At 32.9% G+C, this 26,349-nt stretch overlaps 1 protein-coding gene across 2 annotated transcripts in view; it reads right to left on the reverse strand.

Moving 5' to 3' along the window:
• The window catches only part of LOC130451491 (neuronal growth regulator 1-like), a 105,422-nt gene extending 87,909 nt beyond the window's left edge, over positions 1-17,513 (reverse strand). Inside the window, exon 1 of one of the 2 annotated variants that reach the window (XM_056790533.1) lies at positions 17,031-17,513. The gene's annotated coding sequence lies outside the window, so the exon portion shown is untranslated. The remainder of the gene's footprint in view (positions 1-17,030) is intronic. The other variant, XM_056790532.1, reaches the window with a different exon arrangement.
• Between the last annotated feature and the right edge of the window lie 8,836 nt (positions 17,514-26,349).

Here is a 26,349-nt window from a genome sequence, read left to right on the forward strand (position 1 = left end):
GCAGCCTAGACACTGTGATTTCCTTTCCAAGTCTAAGGGCAAATCATTAGTTAATGCTGACTTAAACATTTTCTTTTCCAATCAAGCATCTGAGCCACACAAATCTTCACTAATGTGATTTGGCCTTAACAGGCACTTTTGCCATAGATATATCGATATTTTTTGCCTTAGATAACTTATCTCCAAAGGTTATATAGTTGAAGATAGCGGGATATTGATTTTGCCCAAGGTTAATTGACATTTTGTTTGCAGATGCAGAACTATGGATCCATGTTCCCATAAAAAACTGAAATATTATTCGTGTTTCTGGTTAATTGATAAATTTCATTGCAGATAGTTTCGATAGAATCAGATTTGAAAGACTAGATTAGCCATCTTACCGAAGGTTAATAGATATATGTAACTTGTGGTAGCTGATTTTTTTATTTAATGATAGTTCAGAGTGACAATTGTCAATTTTCCTATAGGTTAATCCACAAATATAACCTCAAGTTGTTGAATCTATGATGTGATTTGCCTTGAGGAGCTATTAATTCAAATATCTTGCTTGAAGTGACAAAAAATTTGATTAAATGTAAATTGAGAAGATAAGTCGACAATTTTTGAGCAGGAGATCCATAAATCTTGCCTTATGTGGTTGAAGATTCATTGAGAGGCTGACTTATCGATATTGCCTCAGATCAATTGATATATAACTTAGATTGCTAAGTTTTTGTTAGTTAGTTAGTTAGTTATATATTGCTTCAGCTTATTCTTCGTTTGAGAAGCTGAATTTTCAATAGTCCTTAAGATTAATTGATGTATCTCACTTGAGTTGGTTCACTTTTCTATTAAATGTGACCCAGATTTTGAATTTCCCAGTAGTTATTGTCTAAAGTGTTTGAAGTTGCACTACGAGGCTAAATTGTCGATCTTGCATCATTTCAATTGATAAATTTTGCTTTAGGTCTCTGAACTTTCGATTGGAGTCCTCTTAAGAGATCTTAGGTAATTGGATAAGATTAAGTGTTCAGTTCAATTCATCAAAATGTTTTTCAGAGTTTTCTGTGGTTGATCCTGTTTATCGTTAAAATATAGGTTTGCGACTTTTACGTTACTTTTACTTTTACATTAATCTTCTATTATAAAAATTAGAATTACATTTAAATTGAATGGATATCTAATAGAACGATGTTTTAACGAAAAAAATTCCAATTTAAATGATTGCGTTCAACATTTAACACGTTGTAATTATTCCCGAAATAAATTCTGACCTGGAACGTAGAGTTATGTTTGTTCAAATTAAATTTTTAGTTCACATTAAGCGTTACAACTACAAAAGAAATGCAATTAAAAAGTTTAATGATTCTAAAACACAATATATAATGAATATAACATCTGAAATAATGGGTAGAGCATGAGATTTTTTTTGGAGTAAAGCTGGATTTTAACTGCTTCAGAATGAAAAATTGTGGACAGCGTCTATTGTTTTCCTAATTTCAATCATTTACTTTATGTTTTGTATCGTATTTATTATTAATATATTCTCCATTTTAAGCAGTTTACTAGATAATTTATTTATCCGATAGTTGAATTTTGGAATTGTTTCTGTACAATTTTTCAAAATTTACAGAAAACATTTAATATCTGGAAAGGTTTAAGTTCGGGAAAGTATACATGAATTTGCCTTTTTTTTCAACCCTGAATGCATTCAAATCGAAAAAACCGGGTGGTTCTATTTAAAAAAATAAAGAGATTTGATATTTATGAAGTTAAACTTTGACCGCTTTTTATACACACCCTGTATAAAATGAAGAATTTTTCAAGATAGATTCAAATACGTCTCACTTTGCTCAAAGAAATCGATTAGAAACCATTTTCATAACTTTAAGGGTATCCTCGTAAAAAATAATTTATAAGGGAATGCAAGGGTCAAATTTTTTACAAAAAAATTAATAACGCAAAAGTATGCATTTTTAGAAAAAAGTTCTTAGACAAAAGTATACTAAAATTTTACGTAAATTCCAAAAATGTATTAATATACAGGGTGTTCTATATAACATAACAAAGTTACAGCTTAAAAATATTTTAGTTAAGAAGATCGTATCCGAAAACCAAAACCTGGAAATTTTTATGATTTTACTATAAGTATTTTGCCATATAAAGATAGTTTTAACTTGTTGAAGGACAACCTGTATATATTAAAATTGATCGTTGTGTTTCCCTCCATCATTATACCTTTCAATCTCTTGGATTGTGATGAATAATAGATCGAATAAAAACGTTTGACCAGTACTGTAAGTTAGTAAAAGTCACAAAGGAAAACTTGCTTGGAGATAAAACTAGCATCATGGAGAATACTTCAATCTAATCATTTCTGTTATTTTATTGATAAAGTACAAAATTGTGAACAGGATTTGTATCACTTCAATCTTTAATCAATTGAAAGTTGTTTCCTCTGATTGCTTATCTTCAGCAAGTATCGATCCTCTCTGTGATCTTTCAACAGTTGCAGTTTAACTTCATATAAAAATGAACAAATGTACATGTGAATTTTCTATTTCCACAGATGTGAAACACGGCATTCAACCGCATCAGGAATCGATGAAAGAATCTACGATTTCAGTGCGAACAAAGATTTTCATTTGTTTGTAGTATTAGATCGAACCGACCGATGCAACGGCAAAGTTTCATCCCAGGATACAAAGACATAAAATGGAGTTAAACGAAATTCTATTGTGTCTGCAATTCGCTCTACATTTATTTTCCATTTGTTGAAGTGTATATTGACAGTTAGGTTATGCAGATAACGGTGAACGTGACCACGAAATGGATCAATCGAAAAAGTTTTCTCGATTCACTATGTTCGTTCCGTTGTAAGAAAAAGAATATCCATCATTTCGGTCTATAAATAGAGATGGTGAAGAAATTACTACTCAGCAATCAATTGATGCATTGAAATTTTCTATTTTTCAAAACTATCCATTCTTTTATTTTTAAACTGTATTAGATATCTAGAAATTCTACATTTCAATTTCTTCCTTATGTAAGAACACAATTTATGATAATTTTCTTCAGAATGTCTCTTTATGACGAACAGTTTTCAACGATCTAAAAATCTACATATCTCCTAAACCATACATTTTTTCGACTTGAACAAAGAGTAACTTTTTGTTCAAAAATCGATTGAAAATTCATTGTCGCTATTTTAAGATTGTACAGGTTGTCCTTGTAAAAGTAACTTGTCATGTACAACGATCTAAAAATCTAAATATCTCTAAACCATAAATTTTATCGAGTTCAACAGCGAGTACCTTTTTGTAAGAAAATCCATTGAAAAATTCATTTTCAATATTTTTAAATTGTACAGGTTGTCCCTGTAAAAGTTGGGGATTGTTAACATGGCATGTACAACGATCCAAAAATCTAAATATCTCCTGAACCATAAATTTTATCTAGTTGAACAAGGAGTACCTCTTTGGTCAAAAATCGATTGAAAAATTCATTTTGCTATTTTAAGATTGTAGAGGTTGTTCCTGTAAAAGTTGCAAATTGTTAATCATTCATAATGTTCGAATTTATAATTTAGAAAATATACTTAAATATAAGTTCTTATTTCGAAACTTTATATAACTCAAAAAGGAAATTTTTTTCATGTCGCTGCATTATTTTCACGTCATCAAGTGTCGGAACGTCCTGTATAGCAGCTGTCGAAATAAAATAGTGATGCAGATGACTACAAATACAAACAAAGGTCACAAAGAAAGGTCAGAAAATAGTAAGAGACCATCACACGTTGTAATTAACTGGATAAAATTTTCTTGGTAATCGCGGCAAACCTCTAAGAATCGATCAGAATATTCTACTCGACGCTGATTCTGCTCATGTAGAATCCTTGTTTTGGAAATACTGATCTGTAATGCAATTCCTTTTTTTTCAGGCGTCGGTCGCTTAGAACAAATTCCTCCACTAATTCAATGTTTTCTGTAGTAGTAACTGTCCCAATACTTCACGCACGTGGATCATCTTCTTGAGATTTTTGTCCACAGCAAAACAATTTTTAATTAAAACCGCGAAACTCAATTTGAGACTTTTTCTCAACCAACTTGATTCAGTGGTCATTCGAGCTATACTAAAATAAGATGGATCGAAGTAGAAACTTTTTGTGAAGACTTGTCAGTGACGCCATACGCGAATGTATATGAGACCAAGAACTCCTCAACCACACTCTACAAAGTAATTTTTAGGAGGAGAAAAAATAATAAACCGTACAGAAATAAACGATGCAGTACTACTGCCAATGCTTATCTATAGCTGCGAATTCCGGGTGTTAACCAAGAAGCTGAAAATAATAACGCGTCAAATGAAGATACTGAGAAAGATAATGAAGGAGAAGACAACACTTGAGATGGTTAGGAGATGAGCGAAAGGGAAACAAAACAAAAGAAGAGGCAAAACAAGAAAAAAGAAGAATACGGAAATAGCAGCCTAGAAAAGAAGAGGACAAATTTGTTGAATTGGACTAAAGTTATATCAACAATTCTAAATCTTTTTTGAATAATTGATAAATATTGAAAATTATTTTCACGATTAGCTCGAGACATTCTGTAGTCGAACTTTAACTTAATTTTCCATCGTAGCTATATTTTTTTCTTTTGAGTACTTAACAATACTTTAAGGGTTGATCTTGTTTGAAAAGATCTCCTTCAAGAGTTGCGCTTCCATTATCATATCACATATCCTTCGAACCGAACACGTCCCGTTCTACATCATTTTCGGTTTGATTAATATCCACCAGTTTTCTGACTCAACAGAATTTATATATTGATCTTTAAATGTAACATCCGATAAGGCAACGAATAAATTCACATCGAAAATGAAGTTTAGGTTGGAATTTAGACCCAAACCTCCTGGTAGTATTATAACTGATATTAATAGACAATAATTTGGTTATGATTTATCTTCTCTATAATTAAAAATATGATTTTTTGTTATTTTTCTCTAACGAAAATGAAAAATTGAAATTTTCTACAGATATCGACGTCATCAAGATGTTAGTTGGCCATCAACTCATTGGGTGAAGCCGCTAATTCCAAACCTCTACAAATGTTGAAAGCTCTATTACTAATTTAAATGTTATCAGTAAAATAATACAATTATAAGTAATAATAACCCAAGGACATTGATAATTGTTTAAAAAATGGTTATAATCGATTCAGAAAGTTGTACAACACTTTTGACTTAGTTACTTACAGTTACTAATCGCGATCGATCTATTGGAGTGATTAGAATTTTGTTTCTTTGTGATACCCAAGCCAATCGTTATTCAGATTTGTTACAACCATCGTTGTTTGTTTCGATACAAAAAATGTCCACCAGCAGCTTCCTCGCCTCATCAAGCTATATCTATCACGACTATGTGATAGAATTTCCGTTGCAGTCCTTCAGTGGTATTTACCTTTCAACATTTATCATTTCCATTATTTTTATGGAACTTGATGCTGTAAACTTAGCTTCCTTTTAAAGGACACTTGAACCACAACACTTTCGCATGGGTCCATAACAACTCTCATCTCTTTATAGTATTTTCTTTGTAACAGCTTTCTTGTTCTACATAGTTTTGATCGTAGTTTCTTCTAGCTCTGTACCATGTTTTAATTTCCATGTTCACAGCCCAATTCTTCTCAATCCACCGTCCGATTTTCATCTAATTAATACTATCATTGCAAAAGTCAAATGCTTTCCATACAAATTTTTCACTATATATTTTTTATGTTATATTTGATTCTATGATATCATTGATATTTCTGTCAGTATTACAACCAAATCGTGACATTTTGGAATAATCAAGTTTTAATTCGAGATGGATTGAAATCCAAGAGTCCGCAAAGACTTCCAGATTACGCGTGGGCTCTCTTGAATGTTTCTTTTTTACGGTTTACTATTTTTGGATTTTGTCGTAGATGGGTCTTTTCTATAAGATAAAAACTGACCAAAAATTGAAATTCACACAAAAATTTTTGGGTGAAATGGAAAAAAAATCTACAATGGACTGTCCAAAAGATCCTTAGCCAGAGAATGAAGCAACACTTAGGAAACGGTTGAAGTCAGGGCAAATTCCCACATCTTGATTCAAAGCATGAACATGATTTAGTAAACAAAACAATGTTTCACTGTTTTTCACGAGTTGTTAATCAAGGAATTATGAGCAGAGGAAGTAGTGTTGACTCATCCTTTTAATAAGACAATCAAAGTTATTATAAAGAAATTTTGTAACTTAACTATTAGACAATCAGAAAAAGTAAAATTAGCGCGCACTATTAGATTTAATCATGTTCTAGTATCATCAAGATCATTTGAGAATCTTCAACAACTTATGGAAAAGTACTGGAAAAACAATTTTTACACAGGGTGTCCCACTATGAGTTACAACTATTTGTATACGGCAAAATACTCATAGTAAAATCATGAAAAGTTCTACGTTTGGGTTATTTAACTAAAATATTTTCAAAAATGGCCGACTTCTGGTTCTACCTACTACTACTCTTAAGGGAAGTGAGATCCAAGAGGGATTTTGAAAATTTTTCTACATATTTCTCACTTGAATGAATATTTTTTTTTGGAAATTGATTTAGTATAACTAATTTCTAACTCAGTTGGAATATTTACATTTCTCGAACGAAAATTAAGGCGAATAGAAAGCGAAAATGAATTGTTTGGAAAATATATTCACTCATTAGGATAATTCCTAACAATGCAAAGGAAAGCGCAAAATTAAATGGCTGAACGCCAAATCGTAATTTACCATTAATACTCAGCCTATAAGTAAACATTAGGGGTTTTGTTTGTACCTATATTTGGAATTTCGTTCATTATAAATAAAACAAGGTATGAAGTTAACGACATACGAGGTCTGGCTATTAAATAACGAGACTGGTTACGAAAAAAGGTTTTATTATAAAAATTATTCTACATTCGAATGCTCCCCTTCAATATACTCCCCTCCCATTACCACACATCTTTCCATACGTTTTTTCCATTGATCGAAGGGGTGCTGGAAGACTTCATTGGTGAGTGCCTTTAGGAGATCTGCCGTTTTTTGCTTTACCGCTTGCATAGACTCCGATCGAGTCCCTTTCAAAGCAGATTTTATCTTCGGACACAAAAAAATCGCACGTTACCAAATCTGGTGAGTACGGTGGGTGTTCAAGTACTGGAGTGCGTTTACTGGCCAAATACTGCTTCACAGATGGCGAGTTATGGGCAGGTGCGTTGCGCTGGTGCAAAATCGGACCGTTTTCGACGAACTCGTTCTCGCAGTGTTGCCAAACTGACAAATAGTAAGTCTGGTTGACAGTCTGTCCCCCTCTGGAATCCATTCAGTTATGAATTTTGTTTTGGACTTTGTATTTTTGATTCTGGGCCATTCAGTCGTCTTCCAAGGCATCCATTGACGCTTTGTTTCAACATCGTATTGAAAAATCCACGTTTCGTCGCAAGTAATAACGTTTATCATCAGTCCGGGCTCTTTTTCTAGCCTTCCAATCAAATCTGAGCAGACCCGTTGAAGCAAGAGATTTTGGTCAGGAGTCAGATTTTTTTACACAGACTTTTTTCATGTGTAGTCCCTCATTAATTTAGATTTTTTGAGACGTAGCTGTTCAACTTCCCAAATTACAAATTGTATTCGTTTACCCAATATCAAATTATTCGAAATATGCTAGAAAATGAGAACTACTATTTCGATTCCCTATTTTTTTCTAAATTACGCAGATTTCCTCGGATGTTTTAGCTCTCCAATTAGTTAAATATGTTGCTCGTCTAAACATGACTAAACTATCATAGATACTCCTAATTATAATATACTAATTGGAACAGCAAATTTTTTGACCACGTAATCATTTCCTATTGACCTATGCTATTAGACCTTCATATTTATAAGTTTCTTGTATTCTGATTCCCCCCCGGTTTTCTTTGTTCTGTTGGTTTTCGCTATGAATTGTTCCATCTTCCAACAACGAACAACGTAGATATAAATATGCGTATTCAAATATAGAGCGATGTCTTTGAAAAAACACCTTGAGTTACATATTGCTACCTTAACTAAAAAATTGAGTTCCTCCTGTTTTGTGCTGGGATCAGTTTCCAAAGAACTGAGCTTATCTATCTATTTAACAGTCTATTAAGCCCATATTGAGTCGTGTCTTCGATATGCCCTTCCCTTTTGGGAATTTGAGTGAATCTTCAAACTATGAAAGAGAGACAAAACAGCCTAATTCGTAAGCAAGCTTCTTCAATTTCAGAAAGATCGTTGCACGGCTATCCACTTAGGACCACGGAGCACAACCTTTATTCACCTACTCCACGTTCAGAATTAGTTAAGGGCTCAATATTTTACAATGCAAAAATAATGCACAATCATATGCCAATTGAAATTGAATCTATATCATTTTTTCCCGCATTTCGCAATAATTTGAGAGCGTATTTACTGGAACGTACTATACTAATTATTACCTATAATTTTGTTATTCATTTCTCTCTCTTTCTCTTTCTATTCTACCACTCTCAAGGTTACTGAACTGATAATACTTAGGCTGAGATCTTTTGATATCAATGAACAACAAATCTTGGAGAGTTAAACATTTTCAAATGAACAAAACACGTTGTTGACATTCAGTTGGCTGTCTTATTTCGATACTGATTTATTTTTATTCTAATAATTTTTCGCGAGGTTCTATTGAAATCAACATTGGGGTAGCTCCGAAGTGAGTTCAGGTGTTTGCAGTGAAATTTCCGACTTAAATCTTCTGCAGTGCTGTATAGAAACAAAGCAGTCAATCTGGGCACATTCCAAACAACCTAAATACATTAAACAATACAAATATGAGTAATTGCAGCGTGCAACACAAATAAATTGAAACCGCGAAAGTCTGCATGAAATACAAAATGGTGTTTGGTATTGTTTTGGGAGTCGAGAATGGGAAGTTTAATTTTTGACAAACGTTTCCGTACAGCAGCGAGAAAATTGTTTTGTATTTGACGGAAAACTAGTGGAATGTACGAATGCAGCTCCAGTTTATATTCGCTAGCAGATTTTAGTATGAGTAACAAATCCTTATTCATATTTGTTTCAAATATCAAATTAAAAAGTTAGAGAGTACTTAATTAGTGAGATAATTAAATATTCCTTTATCTTCTCCTTCGGTAAAAGCCGATGGAGTGTATACTTTCAGTTTGCTCCTATGTTACTTGTTGAAAAGTTGATTGCCAACTGTTTTTACATCTTTCAAAATGTCTTACTTTTCCATGAACTCTTTGTTCACCTCCCCTATCTCACTATTTCGTATTGTTGCGAGAAAAGTCAATTTAGTGAAAAATTAATTACACTGATTCAGTGCTGCCATATCTCAAACCTTAAGTTTTCGAAAAAAGTTTGTCGCTCGCAATTTGATTCTAAATAACTTAGAATCTAGTTACCATGGAAAACATATAATGTTCATTTTCAATTTCCATATGTTATTCCAAGTTTTGTCAGAATTTGATTCAGTAAGCTAGATATTCGACATAGAATATACAGTTCGTGTTGAAGCTTCTTGTAATGCCCAGTCAAATATATCACTCAATAACTAGGAAAAACACATTTTTGTTTGCTAAAAATCGATTTTATTCACAAGTTTTAGTAATTGCTTCTTCATTTGAACTGAATTTCTTACCAGCGCGCATTTTTTTGAGATCTTTAAGGCCGTTTTTTCCTTGATTGTCGTATTCGAACGACCCAACAACTTCAGGTAGTATTTGCTAGTGAATGTCTCTCCATTTGGGATATATGGCAAAAATACTGAATCAATAACCTTCTCAGCTGACTGTTGTGCCTTTGGACCTGGTTTGCCGACTGCAGTCAACCCAGATGATGATGTTTTTGATTCCGGAGTGAAGTGATGGATCCATTATCACATATAGATTTATTGAGTCTAAACATGGCAAAACACTGTTCTAAATCATCAACACGTTGTTGACTGTGAATAAACGCGGTATCCACATAGAAAGAGGCTTTCTCGTGGTCAAATGTATAATTGTATCTACATACTGCGTAATTTCAATTTAGATTAGATATAATTAATTTGTGGACTTTTTTGGAGTAATCACCTCAATGGACGACTAGAACGTTCATTGGTGTCTGTAAGACCACGATTAAATTCAGCAAACTAAATTTTCAAATTGTAATTCTACTTAAATGGCTGTAACTTTTGTCTGACTAATCAAAATATCATGAAATTTCACACATAATCTTTTGAAAGTTGGTATTTCGTAATTTGACAATGCCAGCGCCATCTTTGTGTCATTAACATCACTTATTGAGTGATTTTGGTGGAATGTGCAAAATACAAATTAGGAACATCAACTTGGTTCCTCACACGAGAGCTAAAGAGGTAGGGAGTTAAACATCAGAAGACGCCATTTCACAGAGAACAGAAAACAGAAATTGAAGGCAATGATGACATAGAAAATTATATCAATGACGTGAAAAATGAATCCAAAAAGAAATTTGAAAATAAAATTGTGGTCTGGTGTGCCTTTTAAGTATGTATAATTTAAATTGTATTTTTTTGTCAACTATATGTTTAAGAAAAAGCACTGAATAAATGAATAGTTAACAGTATTTGAATTTTTCGAAATTGAGTGTCATTGACTATGAAGATATTATCGAAAATTTTTTTGGAGAAACTATTTGTCAAGAAGAGAAAGAAACACACTTAGAATAGGAGTAAATTATTAAATTTAAAGGGTATGAATAAGAGGTGGGTAGCAGTGCATTTCAAACAAAAATTCGAGTATGAATCAAATCAAAGTTTATTTAATTTTTGTTTTTGATTATTTCTATCTTATTTCTGGTCTTTTTAATTCATCTATGTTTGTATTATAACTTTCTTAATTTTTGTGCTTTATACGGTAAATTTTTTGTCGTTTTATAAATCTCAGGAAAGTTTCAACTATTTAAGCTTCTCACACTTCGGATTCACTTAGTTTAACACAAAACTAGATTGCACAACTTTGCTCTAAATTGCAATGCTCTTGTAATAAACAACATGAACACAACCTTACAGATGTAGTGTAAAATATACAGTATGGAGTAGAAACATAGAAAAAAGTTATCACAGGCAAAACGTTCAAAGTATTGACGGTCTGATTATTTTTCTCACACATACAATGCGTTCCATATTTATGGAATAAATTCACTTTCAGCGTTATTACGTACTATGTAGAAAACCTGAAATAAGTCGATTTTTATTCTTAAATTGACAATTCACAGCACCCCCTCTGAATTATAAGCACCCTCTCGAAATGGGGTCGTGTGGCACCTTATTGGAAAGGGATTTTAGTCCTTATACATCATTATATACGTTGTTTTCTCAATGATGCTAATTTTGACGTTATTTTCAACAATTTTCTCAGTTTATCACGTATTTTTGGAAAAACCATCGATAGTAATTCATAAATAATTGACCAACATCTGATCCAAACTTCCTTTGTGGTAGGGTTTGCGTGTGAAATAAAGACCCCACGATAAATCATCCTAACAAATAATTAATTCAAAACCGGACTGAATATTGGATAATAACGGGTTTTAAGAAATACACGCGACATATTGAATAACATATAGAGAGACAATCGAAATCGAAATTCCGTATATACAAAGCGTTCTGAAGATTATGCAATAAATGTTTCTACATAGATCTATTTGACGTACCTCAGTTACTATAAACGATTGATTATTTTTCATAATAGTTCCATAGCTGTTGAAATAGTTTTCCCAAGAATCACTAATTGCTCATTATTATGAGAAAAATCATATATACGTATTAAAAAAGTTTTGAAACTAACTAGCTCTTGACGTGAAATGACAAGGATTGACAGCTAGTGGTGAAAATTTCACAACCTGCTCAAAGTATATTCAACTTAATGTATTCCCCCTTTATATAGATTTGGTGTTTCGTTTAACTATGACCCAAAGAATGTATTCTGTCCACATTCACTGGAGGATCCATCAATACCAATCCTTAAAATGTCTAGAATGTGGGATGGCTTCAAGCTCTCCCAGTTGTAGTGATCTGGAGAGAGAATTTTGATAGAGGCTTAGTCCTCTGCGCAACAAAATCTGAACTCCGCATTATCTACTAGGTCTAATGTCTTCCTTCAGGTGTTACATTCAGAAGATCTTCTCTGGTTATAGTTTCCCAAGGAGAGTCTTTGTCTGTTTAAGTTCCTGTAGGTTATCCCAAAAATTGATTTTCCTCCTATCCACCTTCTTTTCTAATCCTTTTTCCACTGTTCTGTAATTGATACCACAGAAGGGATCAGATCTCATGAAGGGTTTGCCTGCCCCCACTTTTCATTACAGAATAACTTCATTTTCCTTACCTAGATCCATTAATTTTTCTAGTTAATCACAAACGAGTTTGGATTTTATGATATTGGAGCTTAGACAGGATGCTATCGGACAGAATGATGATCTCCTGTTAACGATAGGTCTTTGAGCTAAAGAAACATGTAAAAGTCGCTGATAGCTAGTCTAAGGCTTTATCAGTTCAAAGTCTTTATTTTTCATTACAATTATCATAACAATTGATAATATGTGATGTTTTATAACCGTAGTTGTGAATATTTTAGTCGTGAGTAATGGCTATCACTCATTCGGATGAGTCACACTCCTCATTGCTAATAGCCATTACTCATTGAATTATATACTATTATCGTCTTATTATAAAACTTAACGTTGCTACCTACCAGACTTAATTCGATCATTCTAGATACTTTCATCTCAATGATCTATACATCTAGTACGTCTCATGTGCTAATACAAGTTGTAACAAGTTCGGAATTTGCCGGTTGGTGCTATAGCTGCTTCAGTGCATGAAAATGGCTCTTGAGAAACAATTTAAGAAATTAAGCTCAACTACAATCTTCATCTTCAAAAACTAGATTTTTGGTTATAAGTAAAGACCAAAACATTGATATTAACTCTATTCTAACACTGATTGGAAAATAAATAGATTGGGTGCAAAAATATGAGTAGCTTAGTTTAGTTATAAACGCTCAAAAAGATCCAGACGAAGAAATCAAGATCAGAATTGAAAGGCTCAAAAGGTATTTGGCAAGTACTCCTTAATGTTTGCAAACAGAAATCTAAGCCTCCACGTCAGAATAGGATTCATGGAATGTTATGTGTGTTCAGTGAGGACCTTAAAAGCTCAAATGATCAAAAATCTTGAGGCACTTGAGATGTGGCTCTATAGAAGCATCCTGAAGATATCCTGGATTTACAGAATCACCAACCACGAAGTACTAAGACGCATTGGTCGCAAAAGAAAGCTGTTGACAATTATTAAGATAAGAAAAACATCTTATAAAGGACAAGACAAATACCTACAGCTACAAAACATACCTTCAATGAGAAGATTGGACGCAACTTATGTATGGTGAAACTTCAAAAGTAGAGATTAAGACTTGGAATTATTTAGGAGATCTTTAACCTTTAAAACACATGAAAATTTGCAAAAAGTAGACAAATTTGTCCGCTCAAATAGATGATTGACTATTTGAGATATCAGCAAAGAAAGAGTATTAAAAAATGAGCTAACGCGTCGAGTTTTGGTCATTAAATGTTTTTCTGATTGACCAAAATTGCGTTATCCACTAAATTTGCCACTATGCTACATTTAATTCTCGTAATAAAAAAATTGCGAATATTTTAACATAATTTCTCATATTCTTTATTTTGATTGTTTATATTTTATCATCGAAAGTTTAGCTTTTCAGCTCCAGAAACCTGTGGAAACATATTAAATACTATATCAATTATTATTTTTTGAAAAATCATTAGATCAAGTCAGGTCTCTGTAGAACGATATCCTGACTATGAAAACAATTTCAATCTTTTTCAAGGTTTAAAATTGCAATAGTGAGTCAGTAGAACGTGGACTCAAAATAAAATTCGATCAAAATGAATAACGTGCTAACAGCAAAGATAATCTACAGTTAGTGTAGAACGCAGATATCCCAACATCAAATCGACTGCATTTGTAAAGAAAAAAATCTATTAGAATGACTAGAAACGTATAGAAAATCCCCATAAGTATAGTATGAAAAGATTAATGGGGACGTACTCAACAGCTCTATATTCTACGACATATCCAGTGATTTGCAAAATTTGGGGATACTACAAATATAGCGAGTTTTTTTTTGTTTCATAATTTCTAGCTATGACACTTCAATTTATGTTTCATCATAAAATAATTTGTGAGAGCTCCATGAGCTAAGCTGTTACACCCCTCATAAATAACATGAATCGCCTAACTTATTTGAAAAGGATTTAAACATTGTAATATTCTATTTTTTCACAAAATATCGTTACTCAATGGATTGGGGTTGGTGTAGATAATCCATACCGATTGTAATTTTGAATAATGCCTTAAGTTCTAGTTTGAAATCCCATCTGTATGTTCCTGACAAAACAGAGAACGACTCCTCACACTTTTTCCTTCAGATTTATATTCTATCGAATGACGTTTAGGAAAAGGTTTGTCGCTCTTTGTGAGGCAGTCGGCGAAAGCCTGATTCCTGAAGAAAAAAAGATAATTTTCCTAACCCTATACAATGACAAATATTCAATTACATTTCCCTAGAAAAACGTGACATTCATTTATTTCATCAAGCCCTTCAATTTGGAGCATTTTATTTTAAAATTCAAAGTGCGTTTTTCAAAATAGAGACTAACGAATGGCCAACAAATGAAACGTTAAACTGCACGAAACATGATCTAAATACTTAGAACTTGGGGGTATTATATTGTGGAAATGTCGAAGCTGAACATAATATGGTGGAAATCGCATGAAAATACTGTGAAAAAGCAAAAGAAAATCATTATTAGAGTGAATACAAAATGTTGTATTTTCAATGGTTGCTTTATTCTAATTGTCAATTTTCACTATATTTCAAGTATTTTCTGAACATTTTGAGAAATTTTACTGTGGTTTCAAAATCTCAACTCAATTTTTTCGAAACTTGGTTTATTTCCTCAATTTTTCTATGAGTTTTCACTGTTATTGAAAATTTTAACGGCATACTGCAAGTTTCAAGAATATTTTATATTCTTACCATTTTATGATCATTTTCACTATATTTTAGTTTTATTCTTTTAAAAATTGTCATTATTTTCCCAATATTTTCTCGGTATTTGGAAATTTTCACAAGATTTTTGTATTCTTCACTATATACTGGATGTTTTTTATAATTTTCATTATTTCGTTGTCAGTTTTCACTCTATTTCAAGTATATATTAATATAGTATTCTTATTCTAACCATTTTTTGATCATTTTCACTATATTTTAGATATGTTTCTCAACGATGTCACTGTTTCTTTTGAAAATGCCCATGAATTTCCAAATATATTCTCAGTATTCGAAAATGTTCACTAGGTTTTGGAAATCTTCATTAAAAGTTTCATGGATTTCCTCCATTTTACACTATTTTACTATCAGTTTTCACTATGTTTCGAGTATTTTCGCAATTTGAGAAATTTCACTATAGTTTGAAAATATCTCAGTTGTTTAGAACTTGGTTTATATTTACTCAATTTTTCTATGAGTTTTCACTGTATGCTGCAAGTTTTCACTATATCTTAGATGTATTACTTATAATAATTACTGTTCTTTTGTAAATTTGCATGAATTTCCAAATATTCTCTCAGTATTTCAAATTTTCCACTATGTTTTTGAAAATCTTCAAAAGTTTACTGAAAGTTTTATGAATATTAAATATTTTCATCTTTTCTTGGCCATTTCCACTATATTTAATATGTGTTTCTCAACGTTGTCACTGTTTTAAAAATTGGCATGATTTTCTAAATATTCGAAAATTTCCACTAGATTTTGGAAATTTTTCTATATGCTGGAGGTTTTATGACGTTTCTTCTAGTTTCCACTATTTTTCTGTCAATTTCCATTATATTTCAAATATTTTCTCAATATTCTAAGATATTTCACTGTATTTTGTAAATTTCTACTATGTTGTGGGAATTTCAATAGTATACTAGATTTTCCATGGATGTGTTTGATTTCACAATTTTTATCAAAAATTGTCATTAAAAATTTCTAGTAAATTCCAAAAATGTCTACTAGAAATTGGTTGCTCTAAATTCTAGTATTTTCTGAAAATTTTTACTATATTTCAAGTCTCTTGTCAGCATTTTGAGGATTTTCTTCTTATTTGGTTTCCCCAATTGAATTTACGAATTTGGTTTTGTTTTCTCTATTTTCTGTCCATCACGTTATGGAAAGTTTCACTATTAGTGGATAATTTTGAAATTCTCACTTTTTTTTGTTCATTTTCATTATATTTCGGAAATTTCCGTCTATATTCTCGAAATTTCTAATACAAATTGGATTTTCTGAGAATATTCCACTATTTTCACAATTTAATGTAAATTTCGCGCATCAAAATTCAAATTAGCAAAATTCTCTACGAGATTTCCCATAGAAGCGTCATTTTTTCTTCTAAAAATCACACGTTTTTTATAGATTTTGAATATATGTACATTTCAATGTCAAAATTGTATTTGGAAAGTTCTGAAATGCATGCAGAATATGCTTGGACCCATGTAGTGCAATTCCAACGATAAATATTAAGTAAAAAACCCAATAAATATGAAAGGAATGGAAATTTTCACGGTATTTGGGAAATCAAAATAGTTGAATGTACAAAAAGTATAAATAAATAGGACAAAATGAGATCTAAACTAGCTGTAAAAGTTTTCCTAAAAGGTTTAAAAAAATTATCTTTAGATAACCTATGACGTATGGGTGTGGAAATTTGGGGTTCAAACATAAAAAAACTAGCAAGAATATGGTTGATTGCGTATCATGAAGTGAACTAAAATGTTTAACTAAGAGAAAACGATTATTCAAATAAGATGCAAAAACTTCTTATTCAAACGTACAAAAGTAGAAACTTTTTAAATTCGTATTCCACTAGAAGAAACTTCGAAACTTACTTTGAATTAAACTGTATCCAAGTACTCTGTTCAAATTTTGAATTTGCACATTCTTGAAACACACTTGGTATTTCTATAAAACACAATTTTATTTTTTCTCAATTCACTATACATATAACAGAGCTACTGACTTAATCCAAGAAAATAAATCAACCACAATTTCCTCACTTTCCACTTGAAAACCGATTTCCAAACCGCTTTACATGGAACTCTTTCAGTTAATTATTTTTTCAAAAAACTTCGCTTCAAAAGTTCAATCACTCTACTTCAGTTGGTACCTTCTCGTTTACTTATTCAACTCTTGAGAGCAAAAACAATTGGCCGAAATGAATTTTCCAGCACGCTGGGATGGCAGGATCTCGTGATACATTATGTAGATGAGATGCGAGACGCGGGGAGAAAAGTTGGAAAAAATTCCGCCAGAGCTTGAATACGATGTTGAACGCCGCGACGACCGCCCTCTTTATCGACACCTGAACCACTGACGGCAGCACCGTCGCATCCACCACGATCGGCTGCGTCGGAAAATTCGAGTCTAAAGCGACGTTGCCGACATCAGTGAAAATTCTATGGACCATTCCATTGGAATTGCTATATAATAACTGGGTTTCACGAAACTTAGTTTCACTAGTTTTCCACCGACATTATCAGAAAATTCGCAGTTTTCCTCACTCATATTTTTCTTACTACTACTAAAATCACTACTATTACAAAAATTGGTACGCTGTCCAAAATTAAACTTGTCTGGAAACTTTTCGTTTATTGAAAAGTGTTGAAAAATTTTCTCTGTGCAAAAAAGTTGAAATCTACTAAAAAAAATGGTTATGTGGAGAAACATCTCAATTACCAGAAGAAGTTTGATGCATATGGAAAGTTTCTATTGATGGAGAAACATATTTGCTTGTGTAGTTAAATATTAGGTTAGTTCGAATGGAAAAGGACAATTCCTATGTTTAATAATGGGAAAAATAATAATCAGTGTTTACTGGTCCATCTTTATTTATCATATTTCTCAAAATACAGTCAAGTTACATATTTAAAATTCAAGAAAAATAAAAATCTTGTAGACTCGATGCAATCATTATACTAGACTAGAAATTCGAACTGAACCTGGTAGTATTATTATCTTCGTCATTATTTGATAGGTTGATCAATCGATTTACCAAAATTTCCAGATCCCTTTTATACCATTAGGCATATTAGGCTTCTTTCTCATAATAACCATAAAATATGATTCAAGGCAATGCCAGATTTAAACCAAAGCTATACAGACGTTTCGGAACCCTAGATAGAGCGTGGAACCACCATAATATCCCAGAAACTGAACAGTAGTCGACATAATGGATGAATAGACGTCAAAGAAAGTCATGGTCTACTAAAAAGTCATAGTGACTGTTTATTGAAATGCACGCAATATAAAAAATATAATTGAGTCTGTTTAAGTTGGATTTTCTGGAACCGTTGGGGATATTAATTCTGAATTCACTGTTTACACTAAATCAATACTAACAATTACACTTTCTGAAGCGCGTTTCGACGAGAGTGCAGACTGTTTACACTACCACTACACCGACACTCACCATTACATTGTTTGATATGAGTCTTCAGAGACTGAAGGTAAGAAGAAAAAGTTAACCCTCAGTGTCTAAGTGATGATAACTTGGTTATTTATAATAATTACATTCGCGATGTGGACATTTTAAGTCTTCTTCTGTTTATGCTAATCATCAATAGGACGATTAAAATAATAAAACAGAAGAACTTTAAACTGAAGAATATAATTGATAATAAAAACATTGGAGTAGTGAAAATAGATAAAGGATATAAAGGAATAGTAGCAGATAGATTAAACAGAATGGAAGAGGAGATAAAAGTAAGGATGAAGATAATAGAAGACCTGCAAATGAAGTAATTATTTTGGAACGCAAAATGATGATAGTGAAAAGAACACAAGAAAAATTTAATGATCAAAGAACAAAGAATTTATGAAGTTACAACATTTGAATACCTGGGAATCAGCTGCACAGAAAATGGAAAATAGATATAGAGAACAAAGGAAGAAACGCAAATCAAATATACTTTGCTCTGAATAAGAGTTATGGGGATCTTATCCCCTTGGACCTTCTGGTTTACGAGCATAAGAGGATATACAGAAGCAGCTCAGATATAACACTACAGTTGACCGAAAGGAAGTTCGGAGATGTGAACCTCTACGACGGTATCTCCACAAAATGAAGAAAGTACAAACACCTAAATGTCCGTATTGTGAACAGATGATGCCGAAGACATTTTCTTCATGGGTAACCACTGGAGAGGTTTAAAAAAGGAAGTAGAGGAGTATAAGTCCTGAAAATATCGTCCAGGTGATGCTGCACAAGGTAGAATGCTGGTAACTGGTTGCTACCTACCTAAAGAATACTTAGGTAGAATAATGTGGACAATATAAAGGAAACGTTAAAATATGTATGTTTGGATTTGGGATCAATCCCACTCCACTCTAGTATATTGGATGACTGTAGGTGCAGAAATCTTCGTCTTCTATTTCATACGCACCCAGGTGGTGCTCTGGAGAGGGAATGTGGATAGAGGTTTGTCCTCTGTACAACAACATACTCGGACGGATCCACAAACCAGAAGTAATATCACAATAGTTTCTGGTTGGACGGAGATGACAGAAGATGGCGGTTTAGTGGTAAGACTATGAGATTCCCACATATACATAAGCTCTCTTGGTAGAATCTTGGATTCCGCATGTTCTATAAAAAAATAAAAACTGATATCAAGTCCAATTACTACAAGATGGATGGAACAATTAAGGAAAATATCAAATTAAACTATAATAAATGGGCTGATTATAGGCTTGGAAGGAATTTATTAAGAAAAGAAATTCCTAGAAAGTGTCGAAACCAGTATAGACACATATAGAGAGGACCACTACAAAGCCTGATAAGAAAAAAGATAAAAGGAAAAAAGGTAAGGAAGACCCAGGAAAACAATACATCAGATGAATAAACTAGCAAAATATCGAAGAGGGTGTAAGAAATCGACGAAAGAAGAATGATAACTTATACAGACGTTTGAAAGAGCATAAAGAAAGTTGGTACCCAACATCTGTTATATAAACTGGCGAGCAAAAAATTGAGGTCACCTTAAAATTTTCATGTTCTTTGACATTTCACGTTTTCTGATAGTATTCGCAAACTATATATCATTGCATATGCTTTTGTAAGCTGAATGTGATACTCTATACTGAAGAAAAATGCATTTTTTTCTTGGATTTAATGATTTAATCTGAAAAAGCCACAAATTAACATTTTGGGCGAAATTCAACATCCTATTCCTGCAACAGCAATCTTCTCAGCTCATGGGCAGTTATTGGTGCTGGTGTGTGTCTGCGGATCAGTCGTCCCAGCTCGTCCCAGACATGTTCTATGGGATTCATGTCTGGGCTGCGGGCTGGCCAGTCAAACCGCCTAATTTCCTTCCTATCCAGATACTCCCTGACAATTAGGGCTGTTTGTGGTCTCGCAGCTAATGACAGCTGTCAATTCTCGGAAAAATTTTGCTTTAACGCTTACTAATCCTTATCAATATTGACGATGAAATTATTCGCAATTTCTGAATTATTCGCAATTTTTGAAGTGACCTCAATTTTTTGCTCGACAGTGTATCCAAGATTAAATCTGAATTGAACTTTTTTATTAAATTCGAAAATCAAAATGAGTGATGGAACATGAGTAATTGGAACTTATTATCAATTATGGAATCGGACGTTTTATTCATTAGATAAATAATAGTGTGTCATCATAAAATTTTTATGCTCCAATTCAAATCAAAACTACTTCAAGTGATTCCTTATTGTTCAATCCGCTCCAACATTTATAGTCTGTGAATTTTATCTCTTCCGTGACAATTATCAACATCCTTTTTTTCTAGTTTCCGTACTCCACTCAATACCCTGGATAAATTAACTTGTCGGTAACGTTAATTTTTATGTTTAAGCACGTAATATGCGGAAAACTATAAATTCCATCTAACGTACCGAGACCGATAAACCAACACTCCCGATTCTCGATGCTTCAAGTTCTATATCGATCAACCGCTTAGACCCGCGCCAATCCACGCCACTGGCAGATACGGCGCAGTGGTTATAACCGCGACGTTGTCGGTTGTAAAGACTGTCTATAAATTGATGATGTTTGTAGATTAGATGTTTGTATGTGAAATTAGAGATTGGTGAATATTTGATGAAGTTGCTTCAAGTTTTCGTTTCGTGACTGTTATAACTTGACAGAAATATACAAGGTTCCATCCAAATATTGAGATTTCACTTAAATATCCTCACTAAAGTACATGGCGATCAATTCAAACGTTTAAAAACTATAGTTCTTCCAATAACAATTGTTTACTTCTCGTATAAAATTCGGTAAACATCTAACAAACCGTCAGTCCACGTGGACTCTATTTACCAATGAAAACATCACATAAATGTATTTCTAGTGGCCGAAGCCGTATGTACGTTTTCTTCAAAATATTCCTGTGATAAGCAGGGTCGCGGCTAGGTGAGATTCATTTAATTCATAAATTTCTTTAAATAAATAGAAACATGGCGTTCTGTAGACCATAGGCGAGTGAAGACAATGAATTTAATAATGAAGATTTAGATATACAAATACAGCAAGTTATTTTAAATACATTCGAATGTTTGAAAAAGGAAAATATTGAGCGATCTGATAATCCAATCATAATTAAGAATTGCTGAATTAACTAGAGTAAATAAATGTTCCATTTATCGATTAGTCACGAAAGGGGTTGCTGTCGATCATTTACAGAACCGAAAAACATGTAAGGGGGTTATCCCATGTGACGGCCTGTTTTTTAGGATTTTTTTTCTACGACAAGTAAATAAAGCTTTAAGTTTATTGTCACTTATTAACATATATTTCGATATTTCGTATAAATATAAATTTTAAGCTAAAAATATTGTGTAGAACTTGAGTTACAGCGTTCTGAACACCCCCGCGTCGAAGAAATGAGCTCGTACTTCCTCCATGATTCCGGCTGACTGACTTGTCTGAAAAAAAAAAACGGCGTTCTAATTTGTTCTTAAATGCACGGAATGGACTATTATCAAATGAAAACACAAAAAATTTGACTTTTGGTAGACATTCATTTGAAATAATAGTTGCGAATTTTGCACTTTTTTTTGTTTTTTACTATAAAAAAATCTAAATTTTGAAAATTTTTGATTGATGATGGTTCATTCTATGTGTTTACATGTGTTGAATGTGCCCTATAAATTTCAAGTCATTCAACCAAGTCGTTTTTGAGATTCGATGGAGGGAAGTTTGAAAAACACATTTTTGAGAAAAACGCGTTTAAAGTCCATCTAAAACTATGAAAATCTTAACTTAGCCTCAATCGGCGATGCTTGATCCATACAGTATTCCTTCCTCTTCCCCTTGAAACTCTTCTAAAGCCTGTAGAAACTTGTCTAAACTTGTATAAATGTATATATGTATAAAAGGAGGGCCAGGTATAAAGTCGACGGTACACAATAGGCCCGGACCTCAACTGCCAACTCAGTGCTCCGAACATCTCTCTCTCTTCTACCTGCTGTATCTTTAAAACGAATTGGAATTTTCAAAAATCACTTCATTACCGTAGACAAGTTAAGAAAGCAATTTATGAAAAAAAATCGATTTTTTGAGCCCATCACATGGGATGACCCCCGCAAAGAATAATTAAAATCAGTTGACAAAGCTACTAAAGATTTTATACGTAGGACAATTTATGGTTTATATAAGAACAGGGTTGCCACATTAGAAGTAGCAGACTATCCAGAATACACCAGTTTAGAAATATTACGTCAAGTTTTGTCAGCATGTGGTTTTGAACACATTTGAAAAAATTGGATAAATGGATGGCAATAACCGAATAGTTCGAGGGTGACAAGAAGGATGAGGTACAAACAGGGCTCAGAACACGTCTGGTATCCTGTTTAAACCAAACTCCCTCACAAGCAGGTACATTCTACTCGTCTACTCACGTTTTCTAATGGAATATTCGGTTGTAAGATATTCATTTTCTCAAAAGCATTTATATAAATTAAAAAATCATAAAATGAGGTTTCTACGCCTATGGTAGATCAAAGAAAAATGTCGGCAAGGGTTTTTTATAATCTGCAATTGATATTGAAAGAACCATAACTATCACACTTAGTACTTTAAAAATATCCTAGTGATCTAAAGATAGCAGTAATGAATTTTTCTAGCGATTTTTTAACAAACAGTTACTCTTTGTTTAACTGGATAAAATTTATGGTTTAGGAGCTATATAGATTTTTAGACCGTTGTACGTGCTGAAAAAACGCTTCACCATAAAGAAAAATTCTGAAAAAAATTATCATAAATTCTAATTTATTGGAAATACTTAAAAGACAATCAAAGATTTCTAATTAAACTGCATTCTGTCTACACATTTTCTGTACAAATTATACGTTTCAGATTTCAACCTCAACACTGCGCCGCTACACAGGGGTGTCACATAAAAAATCAAGTTAGGGTATTGCATAAAAGACAAGCCGATACACTAAGTTGCCATAGCTACACATTCTGTCACGTGATCTATTTCAAATAACAAAGTTCATTATTTTTTCGGAAAAAGGAAGGATCTGATAACAATCTAGATACCAACATGATACTAACCGTATCACAAGACGCGTGCATACAAACATTTTAAAATTGTTTTTCTCCTTGATGTAAAAACAGTTCTCTAGCTGCTGAGGTGCTAGTTTCCAAAACATTAAGTGTTTTTGATTTAAAATTAGAGCAAACAAAAATTTTATGCTGAAAGTAAGTGACGTATCCCTTCAAAGCCTTCTCTAGGAAAAGTATGCCGCGAATATCATCTCGTCTTCTCTTTGTACGTTCCTACATATAATTGAACATCATAAAATCGTGTACGACTCTGTATATATAATTTTACAACACACCATTCTGATATCAAAAATAAACATCTCTCATGTCGAGAGCTAATTATAATACTCACGAAGCAAACTCACCCTTGTGTATTATTTACTCGTGGTTGAAATTATATCTAAATATATGAAAAACATTTCCCAACTGAAGCTGCGATCATGAAATTTGAACAATAGGTTTCTTTTATAATATAACCTTCCCCTAAGAAAGCATTTTTTAAATTTAATATGGATATGGTATGTGAATTTGTATGGAAGTCCGTGAATGTTAAAGTTAAAATACCAAATTTTTTATTTAAGCTGAATGACATGTATATCGGGTTTCCGAGTAAGTTCACCCGCTAAGGGGTGAAAAGAGGATGAAATTGTGTATGAAAAGCCTGAAATTTCAATTTAAAACTCATCAATTTCATTATTGGGGCGTATAATTAATACTTTCTATACGGGGTATGTATAAGGATAAATCCAGAAGTATTTGGCCCAAAACGTTATCTTCTTTTAGCTGCATACACTCTTCCCAGTGATGTTCAATAACTTTGATACCCTTTTTTTAATAATAATTGTCAAGTTTCTCAAAATTGCCAATAACAATGTGGTGCGTGAAGGTGAAAAGCATCACGACAAAACGCTGCAAACAAGATGGTGCAAAACGTGGGAAATAGAAGTAAATTGCGGGAAAAGCTCTACAAGAAAAGAAGAAGCCACCAACTCAACAAATAACGTTGAATCAAGGTCTCAATCTCTACGAATACTGTGGACAAAGGAGATAAACCAAAGCAAAATTATGCGGATTAATCGGTGGAAAAAGCAAGTTAAGAATATAAACAAAACATATGATGTATGCCTGGGTTGTATGGGGACACACATGCAAATCGAAGAGGAAAAAATTACAGCCCCAAAAGAACATAACGCAGAGACAAGAAACGATGAAATAGACGAAAAAACAGGACCGCAAAAAGGATTGGAAATCATGGACGACAGGGCAGGCGAGCCATTCGAAGAGTTGGCAACACACCTTAACCATAAGGCAACTAGATCGATAGGTTAAGTACGTTAATTTGGGTTGGTCAAAAAACTACACACTGAAAAAAAATTAAATAAAAGTAAACAAAAATTTTTCATCCAAGATCTTTTGAAGTCAACTCACATGAGGACATCCCTTCACACGGTAACACTTCATAAGCAAGTGATACATTGGGGATAGCTATGAAAAAGGTGAAGGACTACTCGGATTAGTTCTTTCTTGCCAAAGAAGGTTGGAAAAGGTTTACCCGAGGCAGCGAAAACGCATATTAAGACGTCCAGACAACTAAAAAGAGTGTATAATATATATAACTTCTTATAACTTTTATAACTCTTTGAATAACTTAATGTAGTTATTCAAAGTTCCGTCAAGCCTGGCTGACTATAGGATGGCCGAGGTCGGGTTACCCAGAGTTCAATCAGGCGAATATGGGATGGCCAAGGTAAGGTTACATAGATTTCAGCCAGACATGGCGGACTATAAAATGGACGAGGCTAAGTTACCCAAATTTCAACTAGGTTTGGCCTATTATTGGATTGCCAAGGCCGGGTTTCTCAGCGTTGGCCCAAGCTAGGCCCCGTCGTTCAAGTCTGGGGGTCCTACATGGGATGTCCTTTACCCAAATTAATTTCACACTCAAATTTAATAATATAGTTTTGATGTCACATAAAATCAGACTTTTCATTCTTTCAAGATGAGTTTCTTTTATGGCATCGAGTTGATCTAGAGTCAGATAAAATCACACCTGTATCTTTTTTATTTGACTTTTCACCAGGAAAGAAAAAAACCCTGTAAGATAACATACAGCTCCGCAGTATGTATGCTAGAAATATCGGGTAATTTGATTCGTATAAATTCTGAATATATACTGCACATCCAACTCCAACCCTTGTCTTGGATCCATCAGTACATATTATGGTTTTATCAGTAAAATCTGCTAGTTTGGTTTCAACAGGATTGAGTTAATGCGACTATATTCCTTATAATTAGGGATTATGACTTTGTGGACTTTAAATATATCTTGATAAGGAATATTATATATCGATAAAGTTCTGTTGATTTTGTATATATTATTGAATTCATTGGTTTGAATGAAGGCTTCTGCAAGTGGGGGTGTATTTTTAATCCTCCAATATGGATTTGTGAGGTTTTCTGTGGATATCCTACATAAATTGTTCATCGTGTCTGCCTTAAGGGTTTAATTAAATATTTTTGAGGCAATAATTTCCGCCGTATAAACAAATGAGGTTCGTTAATTCTGCTAATAATATATTCACTGGTGTTGATTTCATTGCACATAAACAAATTCTAAGGCA

This window comes from Diorhabda sublineata, chromosome X, assembly GCF_026230105.1.
Source record: "Diorhabda sublineata isolate icDioSubl1.1 chromosome X, icDioSubl1.1, whole genome shotgun sequence".
Taxonomy (NCBI): Eukaryota; Metazoa; Arthropoda; class Insecta; order Coleoptera; family Chrysomelidae; genus Diorhabda; species Diorhabda sublineata.